Raw genomic sequence first — 20258 nt, 5'->3', positions numbered from 1 at the left:
TTTTTTTTTAAAGATTTTATTTATTTATTTGACAGAGAGAGATCACAGTAGGCAGAGAGGCAGGCAGAGAGAGAGGAAGGGAAGCAGGCTTCCTGCTGAGCAGAGAGCCCGATGCGGGGCTCGATCCCAGGACCCTGGGATCATGACCTGAGCCGAAGGCAGAGGCTTTAACCCACTGAGCCACCCAGGCGCCCCTGTCTTTTTCTTTTTTTAATTAAAGCTTTTTTTTAAAGATTTTTTTTTTAATTTATTTGCTTGAGTGAGTGAGAGAGTGAGAAAGAAGACACAGAAGGAGAAGATGCCTACTTGTGATCTCTGTCAAATAAATAAATAAAATTCTTTAAAAAAAAAAAAGAGAGAGAGAGAGAGAAGAAGCAGCTGACTCCCCGGTGAGCAGAGAGCCTGATGTGGCGCTTGATCCCAGGACTCTGATTTCCTGACTTGAGCTGAAGTCAGATACTTAACCAACTGAACCATCTAGGCACCCTGGCTGTGCTGTCATTTAGATTCCTTAATTTTCAAAATAGGTTGAATTTGCCAGTAATGAGCAACAGTACTCATGATTTCAAAGTTTCTTTTTCTAATTCAATAAAAGTCAATGATGAGAAATGAGGCAAAGAAAACTGCCTTTCATTTGGGCATTTGTGGACTCTGGCTAGACTGAGCAAAACTGTAACAAAACCTGTAACAAAATCACTACTGGGATGCCTAGGTGGCTCAGTCAGTTGAGGATCTGCCTTCGGGTCAAGTCATGATCCCACGGTCCTGAGACTGAGTCCCATATTGGACTCCTTGCTCAGCAGGCAGCCCGCTTCTTCCTCTCCCTCTGCCTGCCACTCCCCCTCCTTGTACTCTGTCAAATAAATAAATAAAATCTTAAATAAATAAATAAATAGGCAAACAGAAAACAAAATATTCCTTTAAAGAAAAAATCACTACTGCAGGGATTCTTGAATTTGAGAGATAGATCCCTTTCAAAAGGAAAAAAGACTTTTTTTTTTTTTTTTTAAGATTTTACATATATTATTTGAGAGAACAAGAGTGAGAGCACAGAGGGAGAAGCAGAATCCCCACGGAGCAGAGTCCAGTGCAGGGCTCAATCCCAGGACCCTGAGATCATGACCTGAGCCAAAAGCAGATACTAAACCAACTGAGCCACCCAGGTGCCCTGGAAACAAAATTCTTCACACATCTCCAACGTTAAGTTAAATTTTTAAATTAATGAATATAAACATAAAGCTAAGATACACAAATGAAACAAAATTACAAATTTAATATAAAAAATATAAAATTAATGAAATTCAAATCATCTTTAATAAATAACAATAGATTTAGTGCTGAAATTATATCACCATTCACAACATGGATATGGTATAACAGGATTTTTTTTAGGTTGGCATGCCTAAACATATATCCCATATGCTATCAATTCCATCACTTACTCATTCAAACAACTGCAATGAAGTTGCCCTATGTGCCCAACACAATTTGGCCTTCCATTAGTCCCACGAACTACATACTTACAAATAAAGAAATATGTAACCAATGATCCTAAAAATACAAACAAAACATAAGCAACTGACACTGTGTGGCAATACTCAGATACAAGACAGGTAATCATTATACACTTATTTTTTATTTCAGATTACTAAAACTGAAAAAACCATTTCTCTCCAAAATATACCCAAGGACCCCCATGGGAGATACTACACTACAGTATGACTGCAGAGGTATTATTGGAAACATCCTCCACCATATCACACAATGCCCCTTTTAAGAGGAAAATATTGCAAACCTTAGTGCCAGGAAAGGCATGTAAGCCCACTGAATCTCTTGGAACCTCTTTGCCTTGGCTATCTTTAACTTGAGAGCTCAATACATAGTCAATTCTTTAAATTACTGCTCAGGGGTAACTGGGTGGTTCAGCTGATTAAGCAGCTAACTCTTGATTTTGTCTCTGGTCATGGTCTCAGGGTCCTGGGATTGAGCCCTACATCAGGGCTCTGCACTCAGCATGGAGTCTGCTTGCCCTCTCCCTCTGTTCCTCCCCCTGCTCACATGTGTGTGTTCTATCTCTAAAATAAACAAAATCTTTTAAAACATGAAATAAATGACTGTTCAGGATCTAAAGGATTGCACTCTCTGTACTAATATCCCCAGGCTGCCTCTCTCTTATCATGAGACCTTTATTTTCCATATACTCTGACTTTTTAAATACATATGTGTATATACATAAAATTTATTTGTCCTTATTTAGTAGGTAATCAGGCACACATTATAAAATTCAAAAAATATAAAAGAAAATATACTGACTAGAAGGTATCCTTCTGGGGCACCCAGGTGTCTCAGTCGGTTAAGCATCTGCCTTTGGCTCAGGTCATGATCCCAGGATCCTGAGATCTAGCCCCGCATCAGGCTCTGTGCTCAGCGGGAAGCCTGCTTCTCACTCTCCCACTCCCCCTGCTTGTATTCCCTTTCTCACTGTGTCTCTGTCAAATAAATAAATAAAATCTAAAAAAAAAAAGTATCCTTGCCACCAGCCATCCACTACCCCAGCCGATAGAGGTAATTATTATTATTATTATTACCAGTTTCTCTAGTGTCTTTCTAGAGACCTTACACACACACACACACACACTGGTTTTTATATATTTGAGCAAATTACTTCAAATTCTCCTCAGAATGAGCTAGACCATAAGTACTTCCTTCCCTGGCCGTAATATTTTAGGGATTACAGTATTTTAAAACTAAGTGATTTTAGAGATAGAAGGATCTAAAACCATCAAGTTCCTTATCATTTTATAGATGAAGAAACTGTGACCAAGAGACTTATATAAATAAAGATGGCTATTAAATATTGCCAGAAATAGAGTTGAAGGCTGCCAATTCCAAGTCCCTCTACAACCAAGGGTACTCATATTCCTTCACATTTTCCATAATCATCAGGTGTTTAACCTCTCCTAACCATATGAAAGTGGAAGCAGGAAGTTCCCCCTTGCAACAGATCCTTTCTCAGAGGGACAAAGCACTGTTTATTTGTAAGCTGTTTAGTCACCATCTATACAAACACAGATTTGTCCACATCAAATCCAACAATACAGATACATCATCACTAATATTCTTGGTAATGTCCAAGAAACAAAGCTGGAATCTAGTGCAGACACACAGACCTATATACATCATTAAAAGAAAAAAAAAAGTTATATTCTTGACCTCCATATTTTGGTTTTAATAAATATCTGTTGCCTAGCACTTCACTCAATGCAAGGCAAATGCACTGAACTCTTAACAGAAATAAGACATGCTTGGGGGCAGGGGGACTGGGGGGCTCAGTCGGTTAAGCATCTGCCTTTGGCTCAGGTCATGATCCTGGGATCCTGGGATGGAGCCACTCACCAGGCTCCCTGCTAAGCAGGGAGTCTGCTTCTCCCTCTCCCTCTGATCTTCCCTCTTGCTCGTGCTCTCACTGGCTCTCTCTCTCAAATGGTAAATTTAAAAAATAAAAAAAAATAAAAAATAAACCTTTAAAAAATTAAAAAAAAAAAAGACATGCTCATCAATAAATAATTGTCCTCAATAAACTACCAGGAAATCAGACATGAAAAAAAGTAATTAAAATACACTGTGATCAACTGTACAGTTGTGGGGCCCCTGAGTGGCTCTGTTAGTTAGACGTCTGCCTCCAGCTCAGGTTGTGATCCCAGGGTCCTGGGTTCAGCCCCATGTTGGGCTCCCTGCTTGGAAGGGAGTCTGCTTCTCCCTCTCACTCTCCTCCTGTGCTCTCTATCAAATGAATAAATAAAATCTTTAAAAATAAAAAATAGTACAGCTGTTACACCCAATCATAAAAGAAGAGAAATATAATCTCTGGGTGAATTCAGGAAACTTCACTAAGTAGGTGATAACACCAGCTAGGCCTAGAAGAATAAATAATAGTATGGTTGGTTTTGTTTAATGAATTCAACTTCAAGGAGAAAGATAAACTGAATCATATACGTACACTCTTTGGCAGTTAGAGTGACAGTCACAAACTAGTAGCATAGTGTGTTAAAAAAAAATTGAATGTGAACCGCTTTAGATAGGCAATGGAACCTCTAGTGTGGTACACGACCCAGTGTATCTACTTCTCTCATACACATCGCGTGCCTGGCTTCCAAAAACATATCTGAGTTTGCATCCCCTGACTAAATTCCAAAGATAACAGGGATGTGGGGGGGGGGTACTCAAAAACCTGCTGAGTTTTCAGGGCACCTGGTGGCTCAGTGGGTTAAAGCCTCTGTCTTCGGCTCAGGTCACGATCCCAGGTCCTGGAATTGAGCCCCGGCATCGGACTCTCTGCTCAGCGGTGAGCCTGCCCCCCCTCCTCTGCCTGCCTCTCTGCCTACTTGTGATCTCAGTCTGTCAAATAAATAGGTAGAATCTTAAAAAAAAAAAAAAAAAAAAAAAAAAAACACACAACTATTTTCCAGTTTTAGAATCAGAAAATAAAACCTACAAAATGAAAAGATGAAATAATAAAGGAAAAAGCAGGAAATAATATAAGGACAGGTTTAGATGCTGAGCAAGGTTAGGCTTAGTGAAGAGGTTAAGTGAATTCACTTGCTGCCAAACTCAAAGTCAGGGCACAAATTCCTACACATTTTGAACCACCAACATTGTTCTAAGAACATTAATCTAATTAATGCTAATATGTGGATTATTATACAATATAAATGTATAGATTGTCCCGTAACATGGTAAATGACTCAACAGAAAGAAGCATAGGATTTACACCTAGATCAGAGTCGGGCAGACTGTAATGTAATGCTCACTAGAGGAAGTGATCCTCCTATAAAGAGTTATAATAAAAGAGGGAGATGGTTAGTCCAGCCGAAGGCAGAGGATATGAAGGAGTTTAGCACAGTGGGCACAGGAAAAAGTAAGATTAAAAGGCGAAGAGGGGTTGAACTGCAAAAGCTTGGTCTGATAAGGAGTTTGGATCTTACCCAGAGGGTTTTAATCTGGAGAATGCTGTGATTAGATAAGGAAGTCAAAATGAGTACCCTTTGCAGCAATGTGATAAATGACCTGGAACGAGGAAGTAATAATGAGTAGACGTCTAGGGAACCTGAAGCAGTCATCTAAGCGAGAAAAAAACCTGACTAAGGACAAAAGGGATGCAGGACATTGGGCAAATTTGAGGAGTACTGAAGGTACAACAGGAATCCATCACTAACTGGATGAACATCATCATCTAAGTTTCTGGTCTGGGCTACAGGCTATGCCACTCATCAAAATAGAGAATATAAAAATAACACATTCAAAGGGAAGATGGGGGCAGTTCTGAGCCTGCTGGTGCCTAGGAAACAGCCCAATGGAGATGACTAGTAGTAGGTTGTTGGTTATCATCCAGTCTGTGCAGAGGACAAATTTTCTCCTAATTAGCAAGGAGCTGGAAGCTGAAACCATGGGCATAGGCATATGCCTCCAGGAAGGTTATGTAGGATGAAACACAAGAGGCTGACCGTGGAAATACTTAGAAGTCCAAGAGTGATCAGAGAAAAGGGGGCCTAAGGTAACTGAGGAGTGGCAAGAGAGGTAAAGAAAAACCAGGACACTGTGTCACAGAACTCCTGGAAAGATAATTCAGAGAATAAATGTACAGTTAACATTTATGCAGTTCTTTTCCCTCTCTCTTCCCTCTCCCATCCCTTCTACATTTTCCCATTTCCTCCTTTATTGGGTAAATGACATTACAACTCTGGAAGAAAAAGATATGAATAACAAGAAGAGGTCTATCAAACACACAGGACTAATACTTTTGGTTAAGTTAGGATATGTGGTTCTTACATGTGGGTAATTCCAATTCAGCTAATGAAAATCACTAGAGGTCATTCTTTTTTTTTTTTTTTTTTTTTTAAGATTTTATTTATTTATTTGACAGAGAGAGAGAGCAGCACTAGGCAGAGAGGCAGGCAGAGGGAGAGGGAGAAGCAGGCTCTCCACTGAGCAGGGAGCCCGATGCAGGATCATGACCTGAGCAGAAGGCAGCCACTTAACCAACTAAGCCACTCAGGCACCCCAAGCAATGGAAGTCATTTTTTTTTTTTAAGATTTTATTTACGTATTTGACAGAGAGCACAAGTAGGCAGAGAGGCAGGCAGAGAGAAATGGGGGGAAGCAGGCTCCCCGCTGAGCAGAGAGCCCGATGTGGGGCTCAATCCCAGGACCCTGAGATCATGACCCGAGCCGAAGGCAGAGGCTTAACCGACTGAGCCACCCAGGCACCCCAAGTACTGGAAGTCTTAAGAGAGTCTGCTTTACTAAATTTGTAAGTTTAATTTCTCAGTATTGCTCAAGTGCTTAAGGAGATTCTGCTTGTTAAGATGGTAACTCTGAACTATCAAGGCCTAGTTGTGCTTGACAGACTGAATGTATAAATGTATTTTAAACATCTAAGGAAATTTAATTTACTAACAAAGGAATATGGAGGAATTTAATCTGTTAAGCTTGAATTAACATTAATTAAATAGTGAGTACAAGTTATTGCTCTTATTTCTATACAAAAATTACAATGCTTATGGGGTACCTGGGTGGCTCAGTAGGTTAAGCATCTGACTTCAGCTCAAGTCATAATCTCGAGGTCCTGGGATGGAGCCCCACATGAGGCTCCCCGCTCAGTGGGGAGTTTGCTTGTCCTCCTCCCTAGGCCCTTTCTCTCTCAAATAAGTAAAAAATTTTAAAAAAATTATAATGCTTACAAGTACAATAACAAGACTAAAGGAAAACTAAATTTCTAATTTGGCACTTAAATAAATTGAATATTACTTTAAACCCAAGTAATTTTAAGTAGTCCTTTCTGTGTACAAAAGCCCCACTCAGATGTTAAAAAACAGGTAAGTGAGGGGCGCCTGGGTGGCTCAGTGGGTTAAGCCTCTGCCTTTGGCTCAGGTTGTGTTCTCAGGGTCCTGGGATTGAGCCCCACATCGGGCTCTCTGCTCAGCGGGGAGCCTGCTTCCCCTTCTCTCTCTGCCTGCCTCTCTGCCTACCTGTGATCTCTCTCTCTGTGTCAAATAAATAAAATCTTAAAAAAAAAAAACAAAAAAACAGGTAAGTGAGTTGCTGTTAACTACTACTTGCTCTACAACAGCCTTCAAAACAGAACTTTCGAAAACTACGTGCAACTGAATAATTATTATTTAAACAATCTCTCCCACTAACACTGGAGAAACAACTGAACTCCACATAACCCCCACCACCCCTTACCCAAAGATAAGAACAGCACGTCCCAATCTGATCTAACACCCTTTTCATGAACATAAAATGCTCATACTCTCCTTTAATGTTAGCTGAATTGTCAAACTTAATAACATTGTATGGGGGTGGGGGGTAACACCTGGGTGGCTTAGTCAGTTAAGCATAGAATTCAGTTTCAGCTCAGGTCATGATCTCAGGGTCATGAGAGCAGGCACCAAGACAGCTTGTCACTCAGTGTGGAGTCTGCTTAAGATTCTTTCCACAACTGGGTGGCTCAGTCGGTTGGGCTCCTGCCTTTGGCTTGGGTCATGATCCCAACATCCTGGGATCGAGTCCAGTGTCAGGCTCCTTGCTCAGCAGTGAGCCTGCTTCTCCCTCTGCCTGCCAATTCCCCTGCTTGTGCTTTCTCTCTCTCTTTGTCAAATAAATAAAATCTATTTTTTTATAAAAATGATTCTTTCCCCCTCCCTCTGTCCTTCCCCCTGTTCATGCTCTTTCTTTCTCTCACCCTCTCTCAAAGAATTAAATCTTTAAAAAGAAAAAGGTGGGGCCACCTGGGTGGCTCAGTTGGTTAAGTGTCTAACCCCTGATTTCAGTTCTGGTGATGATCTCAGGGTCCCAGGATCAAACCCAATGTCGGGCTCCAAGATCAGAGGGGAGTATGCTTAAGGATTCTCTCTCTCCCTCCTCACCTCCACACTGGCATGCACACTCTCTCTCTAAAATAAATACATAAGGGCGCCTGCGTGGCTCAGTTGGTTGAGCGACTGCCTTTGGCTCAGGTCACGACCCCGGACTTGCAGGATCTTGTCCCGCATCGGGCTCCCAGCTCCTTGGGGAGTCCGCTTCTCCCTCTGACCTTCTCCTCTCTCATGCTCTCTCTCACTCATTCTCTCTCAAATAAATAAATAAAATCTTTAAAAAATAATAATAAAATAAAATAAATACATAAATCTTAAAACATTTTAGGGGCGCCTGGGTGGCTCAGTTGGTTAAGCAGCTGCCTTCGGCTCGGGTCATGGTCCTGGAGTCCCGGGATTGAGTCCCGCATCAGGCTCCCTGCTTGGTAGGGAGTCTGCTTCTCCCTCTGACCCTCCCCCTTCTCATGCTCTCTCTCTCATTCTCTCTCCCTCAAATAAATAAATAAAATCTTTAAAAAAAAAAAAACATTTTATGGGTGTGTACTATTTCTGGAGGGTTTCACAAGTTTCATAGTACTTGGGGATGCCTCTGGAAAGGGGAACTTGGAAGATGGGGAAGTGTTACCTTTTATTGTATACTTTTAACACACAATAAAAATACTGGAATATTTTAACATGTATTAATTATTCAAATGCATACATGATTTTAAATGAAGCTTAAACTTAAAAATACACTGACTGAAAAATATAAAACCAGGTTTTTTCTTTTTTCAAACTTGCCTCCTCTCCACCATAGACAGCCACTATTGAAAATCACTGCCTTAGAGGTTCACAACTGCTGCCAACAGCACTATTGCTAACTGGGTACGAACTACAAGAAGAAAAAGAAATCTTCTTTGACTTCTATCAACTAGTAGCAAAACCGTGGGCAGGGTAGCACCCCAGACTGAGAAAAGAGAGAAACACCAGCTGGAAGTCACTGCAAATTTAGCCTCCGTTAACATAGAAGCAGGTTTTGACGGGCAGTTAGGAGCAGTGGAGAGCAGTCGTCTCACAAAGAAAGCAGGCAGAGGCACTGAATCAGGGACTGGCCTCACTCCCTGAAAGGTGGTAGAGCATTCACATCACTGGAGACATGGAAAGGACCACCAAGAGAACAGAAGCACCCCTGCAAAAGCTCTGCCACCCCTCCCCCAGTTCCTTTTAGAACAGCTGAAGTCCTGGAACTATTCCACATTGCTCTGGTAACAGTAGTGCTGATACATCAATGGAAGACATTCTCTTTATTAATGGGTGGTATTAATGTATTTACAGTATTATATTAAGCCACCAGTCAACCAATGTTTGAAAGCTAATTGCTGGTTAAGCTATTTGTCAATCAATGTTGGAGAACTCCTCGCACCAATTCAGAACAACCAGGTTTCAAGTTCTTCCCACACACAGAAACTCAGTTCATTAATAATCTTCTCTCCTAAAAAGCCTGGGTTCTGGAAACTGATTAACATTTCTATTGCTTAAATCATATTTATCTACCTGGGCTGCCTGAGTGGTGCAATCGGTTAAGCGTCTGACTCTTGGTTTCGGCTTGGGTCATGATCTCAGGGTCATGAAATAGAGCCCTTCATCAAGCTCTGTGCATCATGGAGCCTCCCTGAGATTCTCTCTCCTTCCTCTTGTGTGCTCAGGTGCACACACACTCTCTCTCTAAAATAAATAAATCTAAAAAAAAAAAAAATCATACTCATCCACCTATCCCCCTCCCCATTCTCCATCCCCACTTCCCCGACTGCAAACCAGGACCTAAACAAGGCCTGCATACTAATTACACTGAGTGAATAAGTCTCTAGTCTTTCCTACCATGTAATAATTCCTCCTTTTTTTTATTACTTTTTTTTTTGCATTTATTTGAAGTAACTGGGTTGGTTCTTCTGTAGATTTTCTCCCATTACAATTTTCTAATTACATTCTGTAAACTCACAGTTAGACACAGAAGTTAATAATTAAGAGTCAGGTTCAATTTTATAGGGGACAGAGTTATTTCATGAAGGGTGGTGTATTTTTTCCTATCCTACCACACTAAAGGAATATAAGGTTTTAAGGTTTAGTTGTATCCACTTTGTTGATAATTGCCAGTCTGATCCTTCAATTATTAGAGTTCCCTAATAGCTTTAACAACCACTGATGATCAATGTCTGGGTCCTTTATTTCATTAGGTCACTTGGAATTTCTGTAGAAATACATCCGGAGATTTTTATCAGGTAACAAATTTATGTTTCTAAGTTTTTCATGTGTGAAATTACAAGAGTTTTTATAGGTATAAATAACAAATAATAACAACTATAACAAATAACAAATATAAATAACAAAATAACAATGAGATCATGAGTCATCAGGGAAATGCAAATCAAAACCACAATGAGATACCACTTCACACCCACTAAGACAGCTATAATGAAAAAGACAGAAGGGACACTTTGCTGGCTCAGATGGTGGAGTGCACAACTCTTGATCTTGGGGTTGTGAGTTCCAGCCCCACGTTGGGTGTAGAGCCTACTAAAAGAGTTAACAAGTGTTGCTGATGATATGGAGAAACTGGAACCTTTGTGCTTTGTTGCTGGTAACTGTAAAATGGTGCAGCTGCTTTAGACAACAGTTTTGGCAGCTCCTCTACAAATTAAACAGTTACTATCATTTAACCCAGCAATTCCACTCCTAGGAATATACCCAAGAGAAACAAAAACATGTCCACATGGAAACTTATACATGTTCAGGACAGCACTATCATAATAGGCAAAAAGTGGAAACAACCCAAATGTTCACTAACTGATTAGTGGATAACAAAATTGGTATATTCATAAAATGGAACATTATTAAGCTACAAAAAGCAATGAAGTACTGATACAGGCCACAATATGGATGAACCCCACACCCAGTATGCTAAGTAAATGCCACATACTGAAGAATTCCATTTATATGACATGTCCAGAATAGGCACATCCATAGAGACAGAAAGAACTGATTGCCAAGGCTAGGGGAAGGGCTGAATGGGGAACGAAGCTAATGGGTACAGAATTTCTTCTTGGGATAATGAAAATGTTCTGAAATTAGATGGTGATGATGACTGCACAACTTCAAGAATATACTATAGGGGTGCCTGGGTGGCTCAGTGGGTTAAAGCCTCTGCCTTCGGTTCGGGTCATGATCCCAGGGTCCTGGGATCGAGCCCCATATCAGGCTCTCTGCTCAGCAGGGAGCCTGCTTCCTCCTCTCTCTGACTGCCTCTCTGCCTACTTGTAATCTCTGTCAAATAAATAAATAAAATCTTAAAAAAAAAAAAGAATATACTATAAACCACTGAACTGTACATTTTCAAGGGGTGAATTACAGATTTATTCATTTGAGTGAGACAGAAAAAGAGCGAGCGCACTCACACAAGTTGGGGGGGGGGGCTCGATCTCATGACCCTGAGGTCATGACCTGAGCCAAAAGAGTCACTTAACCAATTGGACACTTAACCAATTGAGCCACGCAGGTGCCCCTAAAACGGTGAATTTATGGTGTGTCAATTATATTTCAATAAAGCTATTTTTTTAATTACAAGGAAAAGGCTATTGCATATACCACATTTCTTTATAAGAAAAAGGGTTACTTTTCAGTCACTGTTAAAATAACAACTTTACTTCAAGAGACAGATTAAGGATATTAATTTTTCAAATAATATTTGCCAAGTAGCACACACAGAAAAAGTCCAATTTTTGGAAAAGAAAAATGCAGGGGCGCCTGGGTGGCTCAGTGGGTTAAGCCTCTGCCTTTGGATCAGGTCATGATCTCAGTCAGGGTCCTGGGATCGGTGAGGGGAGCCTGCTTCCCCCTCTCTCTCTGCCTGCCTCTCTGCCTATTTGTGGTCTCTGTCAAATAAATAAATAAAATCTTTTTAAAAAATGCATAAGGTCAATTTTATTACAAGATAGCCAACATATGATAACCTGCCTCAATAATCCATTAAGTGGCAGTGAATGAATTTCCTCATTTTATTCAGTCAAAGCAACTGGCAGTAGTTTACATTTAGACAATTATTCTGGGGCGCCTGGGTGGCTCAGTGGGTTAAGCCTCTGCCTTCGGCTCAGGTCAAGATCTCAAGGTCCTGGGATGGAGCCCCACATCGGGCTCTCTGCTCAGCAGGGAGCCTGCTTCCTCCTCTCTCTGCCTGCCTCTATGCCTACTTGTGATCTCTGTCTGTCAAATAAATAAATAAAATCTTTAGACAATAATTCCACATAGCAATGTTATTAAGGCAGTCATTTAGTATTAAGAATGTGTCTTCTCCAGTACCACCTTCCTCCAGTAGCTCACAAAAGATATAATTTGGGGGGGATTTAGTTATTAAAAGAAAATCTAGCAAATACTAAGACATGATAGGAGCTTCTATACTTTTATAACTATGTATATAGCAAACTCCCACACTGCAAAATTTGTCCCAATATTGTTCAACTCTTCAGCAATATTTTCTATTCATCATAGAAGAGTATTTGCTGAAAAAGAGGAATGCATTTTGCCTTCTTGACATTGTTTTGTAGTCTTTCTTAAAGCAAGCCTTTTAGGGGATGGGGTGCAACAGGAAGAACCTGTCAATGATATGTGGTATGTGCCTTTCTGTCTTTCATCAGAGCAAAAAAGCTCAAAATACATACTTTAATCACTAGGTTCGTACTGTACAGCATATGACTGAATAGCCTATGACTTTAAACATCACTGGACAGAGAAAAATGCAGATGTTCACTTTACGCTCCGTACACTTAGTTTTCAAATGTCCTGGTACTAATGACAGCCTTGTTTTTTATTATTTTATATCACGAGGTTCTACATACTCTTAAAATAAGATACCTATTAACAACAGAGGATGTGAATGCACGTTTCAAATAAGCTTCCTGATACTTTCTAATGTAATAAAAGCAGAATTATTTAAACTGATTTAATAGCTCAGCAACAGTTTGTAATAGGAGTTGAACAAGGCTCAGCTCTACCATTGTTTCTGCTTGCATTATTAGGATGTTCTTCAGTCACTGGTTTCTTGGCAGAAATTGTTTTAAGCCACTTGTCCATTTTGTGAAGTTTAGTTTAACAAAACAAAACAAAACAAAAAACCCTAGGTAATATAAGCTGTTACCAAAGTTGCAATACATGGAAAGGAAAAGTAGGATTATGGCTGTGCTTGCTCACTGCAGAACTCCCATCTCTTCCTTCAGGACACCAAAAATTCTATAGATAACATAGTAACACTGACTTACATACCCAAGAAGATGCCAGTGACAATCTCTAAATTTAATGTTTTACCACTAAAATGTCTCCCAGCATCCCAGTGAGTCATCTTATCGACCTCACTTTGAAAACTACCGCTCTAGATTGCAGGCACAGTGAGCTTCTTACAACTGCAAGTGAACAGATCAATTCACTCTCCTCCTTACCATCCTGTAATGGCTTAGCTCTGCCTTTAGGATAAAGTCCAAAATCCCTGCATGTTATATAGGGCCCTCAACTCTGGCTCCTGCCTCTCTCTAGTCCAGTGGTTCTCCAACCCCGATGCATATGAGAAACACCTGGGGACTTAAAAATATTTATACATTCTTAGGTCCCACCCTAGAAAAATTAAATCAAAATAGCTGGGGGTGGAGTATTTGCATCCCTGATTTTTTAAGTTCTCCAGCTGAATCTAAAGTGCAGCCAGTGTGAAGAACTACCCTTCTTACTCACCACGGTCTCAACTGAGCCTTGTTATTCCAAATGTGATCCATCAGGGAACTGGTCAGTAATGAAGAATCCCAGGTCCCAGCCCAGACATACCGAATCTGGACTTGGCATTTTAACAAAGTCTCCAGATGGTTCATGTGAACATTCAAATTAGAGAAGCAATGACCTAAGGTACCAAACCCCTTCCCAGCTCAGGGCCTTCAGAAGTATTGTCTAATATTGAACCTCTCTGGCATTAGCCCACAAGTGGATAAAGGACAAAACATCACATCCATGTTACTCTGGAATACCCCCAGCTCCTGGCACAATGTCTACTATTTTCAGGTGAAGAGCATCTAATCTTGTGTTTCATATCAATATGATCTTATTCTAAATTTCCACAACATTTCTGACCTATTAACCATGTCTTTCTTCAAAAACAAGTTGCCTTTAGATACATAATTCTTGGATACTACAAATTAAACCTAATTCAAAGTACCATTATATTATGGGTGAATTAATAAAATCAAATATTAGGTTGTGTTTGTAATAGTATTGACTGAACTGTCAAGAAACAGGGCCACATAAATTGTTGATGGTGTTATAATTTAGTTCAACCTTTCCAGATAGCAATTTGGCACCAAAAGTGTAATCTGACTCAGTGAACCCATTTTAGGGGGGAGTCCAAGAAAATATTCCAAAAGAAGTATTTAAGCAAGGGTGCTTAAAAGTACCATTCATGGTACAACTAGCTAGCTCAGTCAGTAGAGCCTTGCTTGATCTCAGGGTTCTGAGTTCAAGCCCCACAGTGCGTGTAGAGATTACTTAAAAATACAATCTTTTTTTTTTTTTTAAGTTTATTTCTTTTTTTAAGGCATGGGGTTAGGGGAGGTGGGTGTACAGCAGGAGAGAATCTTAAGCAGCCTTCACGCCCAGCATGGGAGCCTGACACAGGGCTCGATCCCCCAACCCTGGTACCTCAGTACCTTTTTTTTTTTTTTTTTTTTTTTTAAGATTTTATTCAGGGTGAGGAGGGCACCTGGGTGGGTCAGTCAGAAGCACCTGACTCTTGGTTTCAGCTCAGATCATGACCTCACGGGTTCAGGGATTGAGCCCTGGGTCGGGGGGATCAAGCCCTGGGTCAGACTAACATGTTGGGCATGGAGGCTGCTTAAGATTATCTCTCTCCCTTTCCCTCTGCCCCTTTTCCCCTCCCTGCTCATGCCAGAACATGCTCACTCTCAAATATATAAATCTTAAGAAAAAAGTAGGATAGTAAAAAGGATAAAATAAAGGAAAAAATGTAAAATATTGCACAAACTAGTTATCAATGCACAGATTACCATTCTGTGATTTAAATTAGATACATAAATGAGTAAATACAAAACATTTTATGCTATTTAAGAATACAACAATCATATTTCATATGTACTGATTACAGATATAAAAAAAAAAGCTATGCCTGCATACTACATAAATGGATGTGAATTTAAAGTAAACATAGGAGCACCTGGCTGGCTGTGTCGGTAGAGCATGTAACTCTCAATCTCAAGGTGAGTTCAAGCCCCATCTTGGGTGTGGAGCCTACTTAAAAATAAATAAATAATATAGTTCGGGCAGGAGTACAAGCTAAATAGGTGATATGGATTAAGGGGTGCACCTGTGAGGGGCACCAAGTGATGTATGCAAGTGTTGAATCATTATACTGTACACCTGAAACTAATATAACACTGCATGTCAATTGGAATTAAAACTTAAAAGCAAATATAGTTTTACATTTAGTAAATTCTCTTTTCTATAAAGTATACATATAAACATATATATTTTATTTTCAGTAAACTCTATACCCAACATGGGGCTTGAACTCATGACCCCAAGATCAAGAACCGCATGTTCTACTGAATGAGCAAGTCTGGTGTCCCTATAGAGAATATAGTAAAACAAATTCTGGGGCACTTGGGTGGCTCCATTGGTTAAGCATCTGACTCTTGGTTTTGGCTCAGGTCATGATTTCAGGGTCATGAGATCGAGCCCCAGGTCAGACTCCACACTCAACATGGAGTCTGCTTGAGATTCTCTCTCCCTCTGTCCCTCTGGCTCATGTGCTTGTAGTCTTTCTCATAAATGAATGAATGAATGAATACATACATACATACATACATACATAAGTAAATAAATAAATACATAAATACATAAATCTTTTTACGAAATAAGTAAAAATAAAACAAATTTTAATGTTGGGTTATTTATGGGTTTGCTGTCGAGTTTTATTAAGTTAGTGTTATACAGTGCTATTTTTGTTGTACTCAGACTCACAAAAAAGACATTTCTTCAGCTCTGGTATTTGGGAACATTTATTAGTTACTGCACTAAAAGTAAAAAGACAAGATCTGTATTTGGCCAACTTCCTGCTTGTAACTCAAATTCGAACTTCACCTGCATCTCACTTTTTCCACATGAAGGTGGAGAAAAATAATGCAACAATGTTTACAAATCGACTGAGTGCCTCCAATGAAAGGTTCTGGGCAAATACAAATATCAGAACTGCTTAAAAAACAACCACCACCCATTAACAAGTCACACAAGTCACTTATCCTTCTGAACCTCAATGTATCTCTGTAACTGAGAGAAATATTAAAACCGTAAGGGAGATTAGGTGAGGGAAAAGTAGGCATATGGTATCTGGAAAAGCATCCAGGCAATCGTGATGTACACTCTGATGAAGATCCACTAAGTCCGATTCACACTTTCTGGGAGGAAAATGATTAAGTTAGTACAAACACCCTGAAAGGGTGGGGATTTGGCTATAAGTCTAAAAATTTTAAATGCACATACATCCTTTAACCCAGTAATTCCACTTCTAGAAATACATTGTTCAGATAACTTTAAACATGAGCTCCTTAAAAAGTACTATGTACGAAAAGATCCACTGTAACACTGTAATAGAAAAACCTGGAAACTTAAATGTGGTTTAACCTGAAGACTAGTTACAAATTATGGTACAACCACACAATGAAAAAAGTAAAAAATGTCAACAGAAAGAATGAACAGCTTTATATTTACTAACATGGAATGATTTCATAAATACGTTAAAAAGGAAAAAGGTGTGACTGGTATGTACCATGGCGGGGAGGAATATGGATAGGTAGACACATGTTTATAAAAACAGTGTCTATGTAATGCCACAGAAACTGGAAACTCCAGTCATCTCTGGAAAGCTCAGGGTAGGAAGGAGATTTATTTTCCTCTATGTTCCCTTTTATACTGCTAGAGCGTTTTTCTTTCTTTTTTTTCTCTTCTTTTCTGCTGGAGTGTTTTCTCACATGTATTTATCTTTTCCTGAAACTGAGGATTCTCTCTAGGCCTCCATCTGAGTCTAAGACACTACGATTACACCTAAGTGGCACCTGAGCAATACCTCCAAATTGCAGGGGCATCGGCTTCTGGCCCCACACTTCCCTAAATGACCCTTTGAAAGCCTAGCCAGCCCAGGGTCCCTGACAGTCTTTAAAATCCTCCAGTGGTTCTCCATTGCCCAAACTTGAAAACAGTACATACAGTCCTGCAAGCTCACCCTAATCTCATCTCCCACCCTTCTCTCCTCTACCCAATCCAGTTGTTTTAACCTCTCCCTGTTCCCCAAGGACAATGGACTCCTTCCACCTCCACGACCTCATGTGCTGCTCCTTCTTTCCCATACCCTGTTTACCACACCAAACTCTATGACCCAAAGACCCCCTCCCAGGAAAGGAATGCTCTCTATACAGCCTGACATGTTCTGGAACTACACTGCCAAGATTCAAATCCTGACTATTCCCTTATGTGTCCCCTATACGGCCTCAGTTTCCACCCTTGTCAAATAAGAAAAAGCCCCTACTTGACGGCTGAAAGGATTAATGAGGTAATTCATGGAATGAATTTATTACACAGTCTCTCACAAAGCAAATAAAAGACAATAGTTATTATCATTATTACGTTCTCACAGCACTTGTGAGGTATTTGTATCTACCTGTCCTGCATAAGACTGTGAGCTCCTAAAAGGTAAAGAATCCTTGTTTTTATTTTGTATCCCAAGCCCTTCGCCTGGCAAATAGAAGGCACATGAACACCTTTACATAAATCAAACGATTGGCTTTTCTTGTTCTGAATTTCATCCAGATGGTAAACAAGTGGCTAAAAGGTACCCAGTGAACAACCTCCTGGATCCCACATGCCTTAGAATGCATATATTAGCCAGGCCACTTGGGGTAGGCAGAGAGATGAAAAGAGATCATGGGGCTTTGAGGCTTTCAGAGACAGTCAAGTGGACTGGAGACCATCATAATAGGAGACCTGTCAGTTCCTGCCTGCTGACTACTTACAGAGACTGGGTGAAATGGACACGGGGAGATGGGTAATCTGAGATACTAAATGTCCAAGATGTGCCAAAGACTCTAAGCAGGCCTTCAGGAAACACTCAAGAAGATTATCTCAGCAAGTGGGTACCTTGAAGTAAACAGAGAAGAGATATACACGGGAAGAGATGGGATAGGACTTAAAAGACAAGAGAGAGGAAGAATCCTCTTAGCATGGAGATGGAAAGGTAAATAAGACACGGCTCCTGGCCTCAAGAATCTTCCCAGATCAGAAACTCTTTAAAGAGAGGTAGAGCTTGGCCGATAAGGGTGGGGGAGGAAAGAGGATCACACAAGCAAAGGCATCCAAACATGTGAAGAGGCAAACAGCTCGGAATGGCTGGGGATGAGGGAAAGGAGAATCGAAGGACTGAGCTAGGAGTAAATTGAGGCAAGACCATCCAGGGCCTTGTATGACTTGATAAGACATTCTGGGCTTCATTCATCCCACGGGAAAAGGAGAGCGAGCAGTTTTTAAGTAAACAAGTGACACCATCAAATCTGTGTTTCTTGAAGGAGTGGCCAGGCAGGAAGATGTTCGCCCATCTTCCACCCTCAGTTCTCTCCTCGCCCACCATCTTCTGGTTCTAGGCTGCTTTAACAGCAAGCAGGTGGCAAATGAACACATCTCCTGGGAGATGTGACTGGTTCTAGAGCAGGAATTCCCACCCTGGGTAAAGGTTTCTGAAGGCATTTACCTCGCCTGGGGAGGTTTTGAACATTCCTCTTTTCCAGTCTTACAAACATCATCACTGATCTCAAAAAAACAAAAACAACAACAACAACAAAAAACCCAAACAAACAAAAAAAACACAGCAAAACCCTCAACTCTGCCATTACTATTTATATCTTCAGGAAATACAATTAGTAACGGATTTTCCAAAAAACAATATTCTTTATTTACCAAAAGTGAAAAGGAAGGGGCTCTGCATTCCCAACTGGCTCATTTTGAATTCTGGGCAGCTGTGAGCCCCTATTTCCCTTCTTAAGCAACCTCGACAGTTGGGAGTGGGCGGAAAAGAGAGGGGCCTGGGACAGAGGCCAGGGGGGGTTAAGGGAAAGAAAAGTTGGTCTCCGCAAGAACAAATTTTCTCATGCCAGCAGTTTCCCTCTTTCTTCCCATTAAATGGACCTGAGCAAATTCTGTTCTCACTGTTCCAAGTTTCTTCTTGCAGAATGAACTATGGCAGTGCCCTGCCTTGACCCCAGGAGGACGCACGCAAAGTTCCCGGGCGGTCGAGAGGGGTCGGCGCCCTGTCCGGCACGTTTCCGGGGATCCCCCCACCCCCTAAGGACAGCGCAAGGACGCGGGGTCCGACTGGAGCCGCCTGATGGGTTGTGCCCGGAAAAGACGGCCTGGGGCTCCGGCCGGCGACCCCTGCCACCCGCGCTCGGGAGCCGCCCCCCCTTACGGAGCCCACCGGGGCGGCGGCGGCGGCGGCGGCGGCCACGAGCACTCACCGAGTCCGGCGCTGGGCGGGACCGCTGGGAACGAGGACGGCGACTCCGCCTCGACTCCGCGGCGGCGTCTCGGCCCGCCACAAGCCCTCAGGGCCGCCGCCCGGCCCGCGGCTCGGAGCTCCGCGGCGGCGGCGGCGGCCTCGCCTCCATGGCGAGGGGAAGCGGCTGAGGGGCGACTGGGCGTGAGGCGGTGATGGCGGCCGCGGCCCGGGTTCTGAGGGTCTGGCGCGCGCGTCTCTGTCAGCGCCGCACTCACCGCAGCCTCGCTCCCGACCCGGCCTTGGCTGTAAGGTGCGTCCTCATTGGCCGTTCAGAGACGGGCGCTGGTTGGCCCACACCGAACGGGCGTATCCTGGCCCTCGCGGGCCCCGCCCTTGCGCGCCTCCGAGCTCTCGTTCGCACGCTCGCGTGGGCGGCGGAGTCGGGTCTCACGGTCTCGTTGACTCCTGCGCCGCCTGGAAGGTGTGCTTGCGCCCCGCAGCCGTGGGAACCTTGGGGAAGCCGGATCCCGGGTGCACTGACCGCCCGTACACCACCGCCGTCCACCTCTCTGAAGTCCCAGTCGCCTGGACGTAGGCCTTCTTCCCAGTTTACAGATGAGGAAGCTGAGGTCAAATACAAATTACACCCATGTCCAGAGACCAGGACGGCCTGGAACTCAAAAGCTGCCTTTCCACCCCTCTCTCCAAATGTATTCCATTCCGACTCCCCGCCCCCCAATTGCTGCAAGGTATTCAAAGGACGTAGGCTCTCTTGGGGAAAGGGACCTGCTAAGTCCCTAGAATGGACCTGGCACCGT

General features: G+C 42.0%; 1 protein-coding gene across 2 annotated transcripts in view; it reads right to left on the bottom strand.

Moving 5' to 3' along the window:
* Positions 1–19669, bottom strand: part of PTPRA (protein tyrosine phosphatase receptor type A) — a 150342-nt gene extending 130673 nt beyond the window's left edge. For both annotated transcript variants that reach the window (XM_032859047.1, XM_032859048.1), the window contains exon 1: positions 19460–19669. The gene's annotated coding sequence lies outside the window, so the exon portion shown is untranslated. The remainder of the gene's footprint in view (positions 1–19459) is intronic.
* Positions 19670–20258: the final 589 nt, after the last annotated feature.

Source organism: Lontra canadensis, unplaced genomic scaffold, assembly GCF_010015895.1.
Source record: "Lontra canadensis isolate GAN:19392208 unplaced genomic scaffold, GSC_riverotter_1.0 scaffold16, whole genome shotgun sequence".
Classification (NCBI taxonomy): Eukaryota; Metazoa; Chordata; class Mammalia; order Carnivora; family Mustelidae; genus Lontra; species Lontra canadensis.
The sequence above is the reverse complement of the archived record's forward strand: the minus strand, read 5'-3'. Positions and strand labels throughout refer to the sequence as shown.